Below are 12,855 nucleotides of genomic sequence, written 5' to 3' on the forward strand. Positions count from 1 at the left end.
ATAACTTAGCTATTATTATTCTACAGATAATGACGTAGAAAGTAGTTTTTTTTTAAGATTAACTTCCAGATTCATTACACGAATACTGGGTGCTTTCAGGTGACTTATTGAATTGAAAATTGACCGTCTGTTTAGTTCAACACGAACAATCATGCATAACTTTTAGGTTATCAAGCATAAATTGTTTTGCCAGAGCGAGATAATTATTGTTACACAAATTACATTAAATATTGTTGTTATTATTACTATTTGCTTAGGTATTATACCTACAACTATACCTACTACCAACTACAATACTTATAGTTCGTTTTTTTTAGCATTAGAAAGAACTCCACAGAAGTAAGCGTACAGTTTTTATCAGGCTCTTTAATTGTTAATAATTATTGAATTATCTAATGTAGCACGGTCAATACATATAATTTACTTCAAATTATTACCGCTAAAAGTGCCGGATTTGGAACCACAAGCTTACTTCTGCGAAGTTCTTTCTAATGCTAAAAAAACGAACTTTAAATATGATATTAAGGCGCTACTTCGACGTTTAAGAAAATAAAATAAACCTATTATTATTTCCGAGTGTCAGGATGTCAAATCAACTGATTTTAATTGAAGGGATCTATCAAATTTCATAGGTAGGTTTATTCCTTATTCATCAAGGTCGGTAAACATCAATTTTCCACAACAAACTGCTGATCTCATAAATGTCGCATATCTGTATAAGTTATGCGTTTGTTTACTAACAACGAAAACAAATGCAGTGCAAATACTCTGTAGCGTCTTGTTTCAAAGTATAACGTTTCCACGATGACACGTCGTTAACTTGTCTTGACTTTGATTGAGAACAGAAGGGAACTCACAACTTGCTAACTAACCTTGCGAACGGTTATATTTTATCCGAGATATGCGATAACCCACGGAATAGTCCAACCACGAGTAGCAGCGGAGAGAGGAAATTGCTGTGGCCGCCGAACTATTATTAGCGTGGTCGCTTCCTGATATTATGTTACTAAAACTAGTCAAGTATAACGTGTGAGTCAAAATGAACAAGTGCACGTGTTACCCGAACCTATTGTCCTAAACAGTGCGAGTCGCGACAATGCGATACGTCACGTTTCACGGGCCATACATTTTGACTAACAGAGTAAACCGCGAACCACGTTTGACGTGTTGTCTCTCTATCGCACTTGCAAATTGATACGTAAGTGTGACAGGGAGGCAATACGTCGAACGTGGTTCGCGGCAGGCCCTCAGATCCACGCAACGTGACAATGATAGTATTGTTTATTGTTTTTCCTTCACACTTCGTTGAAAAAAAAACTTCAGTCAAAGGAACCAAGGACTTTTAATTAGTAGGTATATAAATTTATGCAAGCCACAATGTGTAAAAAAGGTTACTAAACTTTGATCAAGTTTCACATTAACAATATATCTAATCAAAGACATTAATTATTTTGTTATTTACTACATAATTAACCCCTATCTAAAGTTAAAGATCAAGTATCTAGATACCAACGTCTAAAATACCCATTATAATATATATTTGTTAAATATTATAAAACATCTTTACATAAATTGATTAAAAAGCCTCATAAGTTCTGGACCAGAACATTAAGCTCAAGAAGGCTTGTATGTGTGTACCCATACTCAGATTATTATAATACAATATACAAATAAATAAAATATAGGCATAAGGACCTACTTTTTAGTTTTATTTAATTTTAACATCGATTATACACACGCATTTTATACAGTGAATTTAAATAATTTAAATATTAAAACGTCTAGTCTAGTTTTGCTAGGTCAAAGAACCATTTTTACGTCAGCCCATTTACGTCGTCAGCACTGATGAGGCAAAAGATGAATAAAGATATGAGAAGATAAGAAACTCTGTTTTACAGTTTAATTTACGGCATGTCTATATAATAAAGTCAAATGGAATGGCTTCTCAAGATTTCATTGAGTAGGCAGTATCTCCACCATTTTATTACGTATCAGCAGTAATATAGCACGTAGATACAATGTCAATGTGTCACTGTTCTCCCATTACCATAATGCTAGGTTATCAGTGATTTAACGTGATTATAGTACGCCAAGTGCAAGGCGAATTCATACTTCCTTATTAGATTTGCAATATGAGAATTTTATACTGGCAACTCAACTACTTACAGCAATTTAAATGTAAAACCTTGTTTTAACTTCGGTAATTCTGTGTAATATGGTCGTGTTTTTTGGGTTATTATAGTGAAAAGCTAGTGAAATATAGTTTTGGGGTAAAAAGTCAAATTCTAAAAATTTTTATACAATATTTCTAACTATAATAGACCTAGGGGCAGTTACCTGCATAACATAATTATAATATTATTGAATAGGGAACAATATTTCGCATAACAATAAGATTTGAGTCACACATTTTGTACAGCTTACTGTACCTACCCGGTATTCTAAAGGACCTAAAGTTTTAACTCAATATATACATTTATTTTTAATGCTATAATTACTTAAGATACCAACGTAGCTTTATTTGACGTTCATAGGCGCATCGTAATATGCCTACTTGAATAAAATATCTTACTTTATCTTTAAAACGAGGAGACGAATCGCGTCGTTTTAAAGATAGGAGACGAATTACCAATTTACCATCGCCTATGACCACCTTTATCACCAGAGTGCAACCCAAGTGCGTTTTCACCTTTAAGATGAGAGTACACTCTTTTCTTGAAGGTATGAAGATCGTATCGGTCATGCCGAATCTTGACTTATAAGGTTATAACCTTTTCAGCACAATTGTTTACAGAGTACATTAGGATTTACTGTTTTTATGTAAATGGCTTTATGAATGACAGTTATGTACGCAGTATTATGCAACTGTCGATAACGTTTCAAGGACAGCGATAAAGAGCTATGCGTTAAAGCGAACTAGCTGACTCGAAGATTGATAGGGCTGGCTTGGAATATATTCAAGGGTGAATTCCTTGGTAAGGACGCCAGCACATAAATGCTTTATTGAAAACATAAAAAACCGGGCAAGTGCGTGTCGGACTCGCGCACGAAGGGTTCCGTACCATAATGCAAAAAAAAAACAAAAAAAAGCAAAAAAAAAAACGGTCACCCATCCAAGTACTGACCACTCCCGACGTTGCTTAACTTTGGTCAAAAATCACGTTTGTTGTATGGGAGCCCCATTTAAATCTTTATTTTATTCTGTTTTTAGTATTTGTTGTTATAGCGGCAACAGAAATACATCATCTGTGAAAATTTCAACTGTCTAGCTATCACGGTTCGCGAGATACAGCCTGGTGACAGACGGACGGACGGACGGACAGCGAAGTCTTAGTAATAGGGTCCCGTTTTACCCTTTGGGTACGGAACCCTAAAAACGCTTTACTGAATAATACCTACATTCAAATGATAAAAGTTTAGTAGTTAGAGAAACAAACTAACGCGCAACCGTCCCATAAATATTTTTAGCAAGCGTCGACATATTTTAGGCAATAACGAATGTCTTGTTGAAATAGATGTTAAATTCATACACATGTACGAATCTAAGTATTATTTTTCAATTGACAAAAACATCACCTGATAGTTTTGTATTGAATGTTTGCTTAGTCACAAGACAAAAGATATATCAATGTCTAAAAGTGCAAACAGATCACATATCAAGGTCATTTTGGTTTTACCAGTCGAGTTTTTTTAACTTTTTATTTTACGTTTATTATTTGCCATTTTGTAAATTTCATAAGACATACCTACTCGTCAAAAAGAGTGTGGTTAGCAAGCATTCCAGTCAATTACCGATTTTCTTTGATTTATTTGGCAAATTGTCGGCCTGCGCCTAATGACTCGATTTTTTTATAATAATTAAGCCTGAGGACCTACTTAATCGGATCAGATCTATAAAATACCAGGGTTTTTTTGCAGACAAATCTGTATGTATTTTAATACCTAAATACTATCTAATTAATTTTAATTTATGGTTTGTTGCACAGCGCTATTACATATTACCTATACCAAATACCAAGTGAGACACCGAACAATAACATAATTATCAGATTTATCAGACATATTATTATCTTTCATCGTCTACAAACTTACATCAATGATTCATTCGTATTGTGCGATTCTATACACGGGGAACCTGAAATAGCTGTTTTGCGTCAAGTATTTGAAGAATTCAGTTTTAGAAACCATGAAACTATTGTTTGCGTAACGAGACACATAAAATCTATGAGTGTTTACCACCGTAAACTGTCCTCGTGCGTACAATACCTACTTGATTTAACTTTGACTAGAAATAGATTCGTAAATCATTTAAAAAATCCAAAGAGTAACTGCGTTATTTGAACTTCAAGATATTCACAAGAGACGACACGTTCTAGATCCATTCTAGATACGTTATAGTTTAGATATCAACTAATTCTCTTTTGCAGCGCAATTCGGGCAACCAATGTCACTTTTACGTTAGATAGAGTAAGACATAGATTTATAAGGCATAGATTCCTAGTTCGTACACCCCCAGTGAAGCCATTTCAAGTGCGACGTCACGTCACACTCGTATCATCGTATTCGAACGGCCCTCGCAGTAGTCAAAGTCAAATCGGTTTGTGTACACCTCCCGTTTAAAAATCAAAAACTACAGGAAAGATGGTTGTTTGTACAGTGAAGGGGTTTCATAACACATCATATAATAAAAACAAACCGCCTGATATTACATTTCACGCGTAAGTATCGAGATTAATGTGATATTTTTACATAATCGTAAATACAAAAATCCAAATTTTCGTCAGCCGCCATTTCTTTTAAATGTTGCCAGTGTAGTGAATATTTTTTCCTCCAAATGGGACATGACGTCTACATTCTAAAATAAATACGCTCAATTAAATTTCATTGTATAATTATAGAAAATTATAATTAAGTTAATTATTTAGGTAAGTATTTACTTTTTTCTTATTTTTATTTTGTGTCATGTTCGTTTCAGGTTTCTGACTGATCGGAATGACGCAATATGGAAACATTGGAAACGGACTAAACACAGTCGAATATGCTCTGTCCTATTTAAATTTATACTTATTATTTTATGCACATTTGTTAAATAAATAAAAATAGTAAAAACTTATCAGCTATTTATTTAATCCTTATTTCACAAAGTACAGAAATGCAACAAATCCCAAAATAGACAAAAAGCTTTTGCTACAAAATCGAATCTACACACTTCCAAATTATTAATAACCAAGTGTGGATGTTGTTAAAATTCCTCTACTTAGAGAGAAGTAAATGAATACTGGCAACATATTTTGTTTATATGTGTGTGTTTGCTGAGCGTAAAACACAAGCGTTCCACGCACACATCGATCGTGTTTCGGCTTCACTTTTGGCAGGTTAGACGTATGGGGACTATCTGTCTATTAGATGTGAATTAGATCTCTAAGTCATATACCGTGGAAATCGTTCAAGAGTATCTCCAGAATCGCGCAAATGTCAAATTTGACAGGTTAGATCTTAAACATATCGTTATCGTATCTTGGTTATGTCTAAAAGATGTCTAATAGATGTCTATTTCATAATCCGAATCGGGCCCTAAGTATCTACGAAACGAAGTAAACATACAGTAAAGATTGGGTGCATGTCATAAGGTTTTAATATCTACTTATACTTGATTCCGACATATTTATTGACGATTATATTCAAAATATAAATAATTATAATATAGTAGAGAAATAAACCCATTTATTATATAATACGTGTTATAAAAGGAATATTTTTTTTTATTAACTACAGTTAAAATAACTAAAGATAAAATATTGTACATAGATAGTTGTCGACCCGGGAGATAGATGTAGATTCAATTTATCGGGTTACATTGATAAAGGGCCAATAAAGAAAGGCCACAGAGATAACTAATTGCCAGAAATGCGTAAGAATGTAAGATAATAACGGACTTAATAAGAAACTATCATTCAAATTTTTTGAGATAACATTTATTTTTAGGTCTTTGAAATGTCACTTCAGTGTTAAAAAAAATACTGTGTTTATTTATAGTGAAGCGTTAAGACTACTTTGCCATACCTATAACTATCACTACACCTTATAGAACAAAGTCCCCCGCCGCATCCGTCTGTTTGTGTGCTAATATGTTCGCGATAAACTCAAAAACAACTAAAAGTATTTTCATGGGATTTTCACCTAACAATATGTAGAGTGATTTTTGAGAAAGTTTTAGATGTATAATTTGTTAACCCTTGCGAAGCCGGAGCGGGTCGCTATTGCTATGTAAAACCGAGAAATTTTATTCAAGAAGTTTGAAGTCCTTTATCGTTATAGGCAAAATATCCGTTTCCCACCCACTTGTTAATATCCTCTGGTAAAAATCAACAGTTCATCTCATAGGCAGGTACTCCGCATGCTTAATTAAAAACGGGTGAAGTGTCCGTGTGCATGATATCTAGTGTTTAGTTACGCTTTAAAGAGCAGAGGGATATTTTTACTATTCAAATTATTAATTTCTAATCACGGTGATCACCCAATAAAAAAGAGACCATTATTTTAAGTCTTTCCATGTAAGGCATATAAAACAAACAAAATTCGCAACGAGTAGCGAACACGACCATAGGGAGTCAAGAAAGTGTTTTAAATTGACACGAGTTGCAACTCGCGAGTCACAAGTGTATCGTTCAACGTTTTACAGTACATACTTAATAATAACGTAATTATAATTAATTATGGTCCTTTAAGTTTTCGACATACGCACGTATAGCGCTAATACCCGCTCTAGTGCGGTAATGTAGCAACATATGTGACAGGTACCTACTGTAAAATATATTAAAAACTTGTCACTGAACAAATCTAACATTAGTTAAATGTTGAGTACACTATCAAAGAAGACCTGAATCTTTGTCTAACAATAGAATTTAATTGCACTCACAATTCGCGCATACCTACTGGTGTTTATTTATATAGTTCCAAAATGCAAGTGTAGCAACTTTGTTAATAATATTCGTGGTTTTGTAAAGTCTAGAATAATACTCAAAAAACCACTTCTTGTAGACTGATATAATTTAATTTTGACGTAATTCTATAAGTCTGATGACAATTCAATCATTAGCTGACACGAAGCTGATTTGATGATGCAGTCGGATGGTAGCAAAAGGAACTCTTCGATGGAAAAACAAACATATTATTAAATTTAACACCATTAGACAGGTCCTGATATGTACCTACTTGATAACCATGTAAAGGAAAGCAAGTACATTCAGCAATTAAAGTATATAAAAAAAAAATCTGTGACAAAAACTTGTTTTTATATGCATATTATAACATTTCAAAACTTCCTGAAGGACACCTCGCCCATTTATTTTTTGTTTGTAATTAGTACGTATTTATTATTATTTAGCAATTTATTTGTAATTTCTTGCTTAATATTTGGCACAATTACTTGTATCGTAAGGCTGGTGTTTGAAGAAAGTGTCCATAAAAGTTTTATACAACATCGCTACCGCATCGATTTACGCTACGTCTTACGTAGGCGAACAACGCGCGAACGCGGCGCGGCGCGGCGCGGCGAAAGCGGCCGCCGCCGCGCCGCGCCGCCTGACATTCGCGTGCAAATCGCGCCGCACCGCGTTCGCAACGAGATCGCTTACGTAGGACACTTCTATGGGCATCAAAGGATTGATTTCGCCGCGCCGCGCCGCGCCGCGTTCGCGCGTTGTTCGCCTACGTAAGACGTAGCGTTAGGGAACTTTTGAACTGTCACGATGAACAGACAATGAGGACGTAAAGAACAAACAATGTAAGATAATCATCGTCTTCGTAACATTGGCATTGCCATGACTCGACCCTAATCAAATACCAAATCTATCAGGTTTTGTACTGAAATGACAGTAAATTATGCAGATTCTGCAGTATATACTCCTATCTAATAGGTACTTAGTGTCATTAATCCTCAATATAATGTTTTAGGTACAACGATTGTATACAGGTAGATACCTACTATATATATTTATAAGGATAAGGGATAAGGATGTAAATAAGGAAACTTTGAAGTGGATGGCACTTAACAAAGACGAAATTAACTCGAGGGTTCGTGCCTTAATATTAGTTACCTAATAGCTACATGTACTTGCGTTAATTTAAACTATACTGATTTTCAATATGGGGTAGAGAGAAAATATAAAGTACAGTCACCTGCAATAGTTCTCTTCGAAGCCCTCGTAAATACGTGACACGCTCTCATGGCTCTACAACTAAGATCGTATCAGATATTTTTGCCGCCTTTTTTGTGTAACATATTTGCAGGTGACTGTACCTACGCAGTGGATTGTTTTAATGTTTCCAGTAAAAAACTAAATTTTGATTATCACAATTTTTGAATACCCTGGATGATCGTTGAGCCCGTCTTCACGGCCATAAAATAAAATCCGTTGAATAAATAAAGAAAAAAATTATCATTATAGTTTAATGAAGTAATGTATCAATCAAGTATAAATAATTTCGACAAACGTGACATTTTTGGACTGAGAGTGATTCGATAATAAGTCTTTTAATTAACATGGCTCACTTTTACTACAAAAGTACAAATAAGCGCCTGATGTTGCTCTTTGAGGGACTATAATTCAATTAACTATTGGAGTGACAGTAATATCCAATTTCATTTGTAATTTCAACGTCTTAAATTATTCTAATAACATTTGACGTCATACTTTATTACAATTTACAATATTATGTATATGCATATTATGTGAAAGATTTGATGTCGATGTTAGTTGTTAGATGTTAAGCATCAACAAATTAACCTTAGCTTGTCTTGTGTAATCAGTAAAACCGCTAAAATCTGCGAATAGTATTATTTTTGTTTCTGTTCTTTAATGAAAATTATTAAGTATAAATGGCTGTGAAACAATTATTTACCATAAAAACAGTTCTCACTATTTTATCTTCCTTGTAATTGTGTCAGTACTGAATAACATAATATTTAAAACTTCGAAACTCATTAATTCTAAATAAGTAATTATAACCAAACTTGCCGGACCACAGTCAAAAAAGATAGTAATTATAATAATCACGACTCGCTCAATGTTCATCGGCTGTCCCTTTACATGCATGTGGTAGAATGTAAAGGGGCCCACTCATAGGCGTACCCAGCATTTTTTAAAGGGTGGGGCAGAAGTATGGTTACGTGCCGTAATTGTTCCTAAAAAATTTTAGCTTTTCGTCAGACCACAGACCAGGGTGGGGCAAGTTGCCTCACTTGCCCACCGTGCGTACGCCTGGGCCCACTGGTTAACAGTCCGCCGGACGGTATCGGCCTGTCAGTTAGAACAAAATTTGGACAGTTCCGAACAACTGACAGGCCGATACCGGTAGTAGTAGACACTGATATGCAGCCAAGTGAGATGATGCCAATATTTTCTGTTTAATACTAGATCTTAATTTAATCAGTGATAAAAAATATTTGATTTGTTGTTTTTCAAGTTCTGTCACTCAAAGCAGTATAAAAAAAATAGATTATTTACACGTAAAGTTATTTAGTTCTGATGATTATTTTTTTATATGCATTTCATAAGATTCATAAGACAGACATATATTTTTATTTCTATTATTATGTCAAATAAACAATCAAATCTTATCTTACCGACGACGGCAGTAGGTGAATTATTTTACAAGATTAGTATTCAATTAACATTAGAACAATGGTTGTTGTATTCGTTTATTTTTGTAACATAAACGTGCCTCGAGGGTGATCAGGTGTTTGTTGGTGAACATATTATGAAAGGAACAAATTATACTTGGAATATGTAAATGTTTTTAGGTGCCTAAATAAACCAAAAATACATAGGAAAATGAGGAAAAATAAACATAGCATCTAGGTTTTTTTATGTGAAACGCGCATTTTATTATTGTATTTTATTATATTTTATAAGGGAGCATGGATAGTGCTGAAATTATCGAAGATGCTAAAAAAATCATTTCGTTATATATTTTATTAAAAAGCATTCAATTAATACCCACGTCCCACGTCCGTTTAGTATTATTTTGAATTCGGTTAAAATAGGATTTATGTTACGGACTAAAGAAAGTCTTGCTGGATGGTAAGAATTAGAAGGATATAATTTCTTACTTAAATCTTTGTAAAATATATAATAAAAGCAAAACCAACAATTCGCTCGATGAAAAAAAAACTACAGTTGAGGACAATTTGCCCTATTCGTCTTATTTAACGACGCAAATATTTTAAAAATATAAGAAAAAATTAATTGTACCAACGACACTTTTTTCATAATCCATCGAAACATACAGAAACATTTTATTATCTGCCTAAATATTATCATAAAGGCATATCAAATAACCAATAAAGTGCAACTTAAATCACAATTTATGCATGATATTTGCATGAATGCATGCCAATGTTAGGAAAATTACTGACTTTTTTTTCCAAAATAACAATCTGACTCGATGCTAAAAATACGAATAGGAAATGTTCAGAGCAAGAATTTGTAATTCAAATTTGCCAGCATTGTTTTTAATTGTTCAAAGTTTTTTTTTTTTATAACGTATAAATATTTTAGTTGTAAATTAACGATCACTCAAGACATGTTTTGTTTTCCTATTGACAGTTTTATTGACTAGTTTCTGGTAGTGCTTTCCATCAATAACTTACATCCTACCCCTACTATGGTTAGATGAAATCGATGTCATATAGGTACTTTTTCCTAGTAATAATGTTACTATAAATCGTTACCAGGTAGCGTTTTATTTTACCAAGGTACTCTTTTTTTATACCTACTTACACAAACATGAGACCTACCAAAAATAAATACTAAATAATAATGACTTGTATATTATAAATATTATAATGTACCTATAGGTACGCAACCGATTGTTATTTTAAAGTTATACCTACTTGAAGTATAAATTTAAATTCTTTTGTAAGTTGTAATTTGCATGTGCGGCGTCACCTCCCCAGCCATGCTAGCACAGCTGTTTACCACAAATAGTCTGTAAACACGGCCCTCGCATTCGTATCATATTTTTTTCAAACAACCGATTACCCTTATATTCTACTTAATCAACAAACCAAACTCTGCGCGATTTATCACTTTTTTACCGTCACTCTTTGGCACTATCACTTATTCCATTTTTGGAAATCACAAGCCTTTATTTATAACACAACTTATTTCGAGTGTTTTTTCTAGATCCACCTAGTTTTCCGCGACTTTGGTTATCGTGTTTTGTTTCCCGCGCAAAACGGCAAACGACGCGTATGCCCCCACCAGTAGCGCGAAGGAGACTGGCAATGGCAGCCGAGAAAATGGTAACCCTGAGCACACAACTAGCGATATTGTACGGACGATGTCAAAAATAAGTAAAAAATTTTCGCCTTATTGCAGTGGACTAAAGTAAAAAACTGTTAACATGTTATATACGTGGATTGTAACGCGTTTGTCTTTTATTTGTACGTGTTTCGTTGCAACTCGGGTTAGGTTAAAGGTGGATGAAGTGTTTATGTTTTAATCTCATACAATTCATTAATTACTAGAAAGGCAACAAGTTGATAGTAATTAGGTAGATATAGTACTACTTTATTTTTCAATATTTGAGTATTCATCATGCATATTTATCACGGGTCTATTTGTAAGAACTGGTCCTAGATTTTAACTGATTATGTAAATATTTATTTATATATTTGACGACACTATTTTTGTTCATAAAATAATTCGTAATTTTAATGGGACCTCAACAAGTCCTATTAACTATTTAAAAAAATCAGAAAACTCAGACTTTTCCTTTGTGCTATACAGAAAACATTGTATCCAAGGAACTCTTCATCTAGGTATTATTATTATGATGAATCATGACAAATGACTAGGCATCTATCTATTGTTTACATACATAGTCATATATTACTATGATAGTATGTAAAAATAATTGTGTTTAATAAATACTTAACCATACGCACCACGATAACAAAATAAAATTTAACCTACAATAATTTTAATCTGAAAACAGAAAATACTTAAAAGGAAACAAATGCATGTAAAACTTTAATTTTGCGTTACATTTTATTTGAAAAAATTAATGTAGGTACCTATCTTTAGGCAGACTTTAGCTTTAAAATTAAATTTTAACGTATACAATTCAGTCGTAATAATATAAAAAGCCGTGGCTTTACAAAACCCGTATGGAGATACGACATTGCGTCGAGGATCACCTCGTAAAGACAGTGCTACAAAAATAATGTCGACATTTACAACATACAACCTTTCCGCAACCGGTTCTTAAGAAGACGCGTCAAAATAAAAAGGCTAAATTTAGATTTGAAACGTTCAAGCGATTACTTTACACCACTGTTAGAATATTTTTGAAGCCGTCTACAGACTTAAAATGTCTAAAGAAATACGACGGCTTTGTGTGAAGTAGGTACATGTGGGGAAGCAAATTTCGTGGGTCATCATTATCGTACGTAACTTGGTACCTACTATCAACTCTCAAATAGCTAACTAATGTATCTGAACGGTGTTTTCAGTTATATTATGTACACTGAGAGAAAAGACTAACAAAAACACACTTAGAATTACAAAAATAAACTTAATCCGAGGACAAGGAGAGTCAACTAATAGGAACAAATTGACTTTTGCAATTTCTATTAGTTCTTGCAATTTCTATTATCTGTTTGTTGAAATTCGATTTGTGATTACTGAGCTGTTTGTAGAAATAAATAAACTTTACAGAAATAGTGAAACTCCGATAATTATTACTAAAACTTCATTTTTTCCCCCAGTACAGAACTGTTTTTTAATTCCTGGTGATGATTTTTCTCTCAGTATAGAGAAATGGCAGCGTCAGATATTTACAAAACAT

The 12,855-nt window shown here is 33.4% G+C and overlaps 1 protein-coding gene across 2 annotated transcripts in view; it reads right to left on the bottom strand.

Moving 5' to 3' along the window:
• The window catches only part of LOC134668606 (atrial natriuretic peptide receptor 1-like), a 259,800-nt gene that overhangs the window by 160,427 nt on the left and 86,518 nt on the right, over positions 1-12,855 (bottom strand). The window contains exon 1 of one of the 2 annotated variants that reach the window (XM_063526048.1): positions 11,072-11,256. The exons of the other annotated variant lie outside the window; for it this stretch is intronic. The gene's annotated coding sequence lies outside the window, so the exon portion shown is untranslated. Of the gene's footprint in view, positions 1-11,071; positions 11,257-12,855 lie in introns of those variants that run through there. 2 annotated transcript variants of the gene reach the window in all.

The sequence above is a fragment of the Cydia fagiglandana genome, chromosome 1 (assembly GCF_963556715.1).
Source record: "Cydia fagiglandana chromosome 1, ilCydFagi1.1, whole genome shotgun sequence".
Taxonomy (NCBI): Eukaryota; Metazoa; Arthropoda; class Insecta; order Lepidoptera; family Tortricidae; genus Cydia; species Cydia fagiglandana.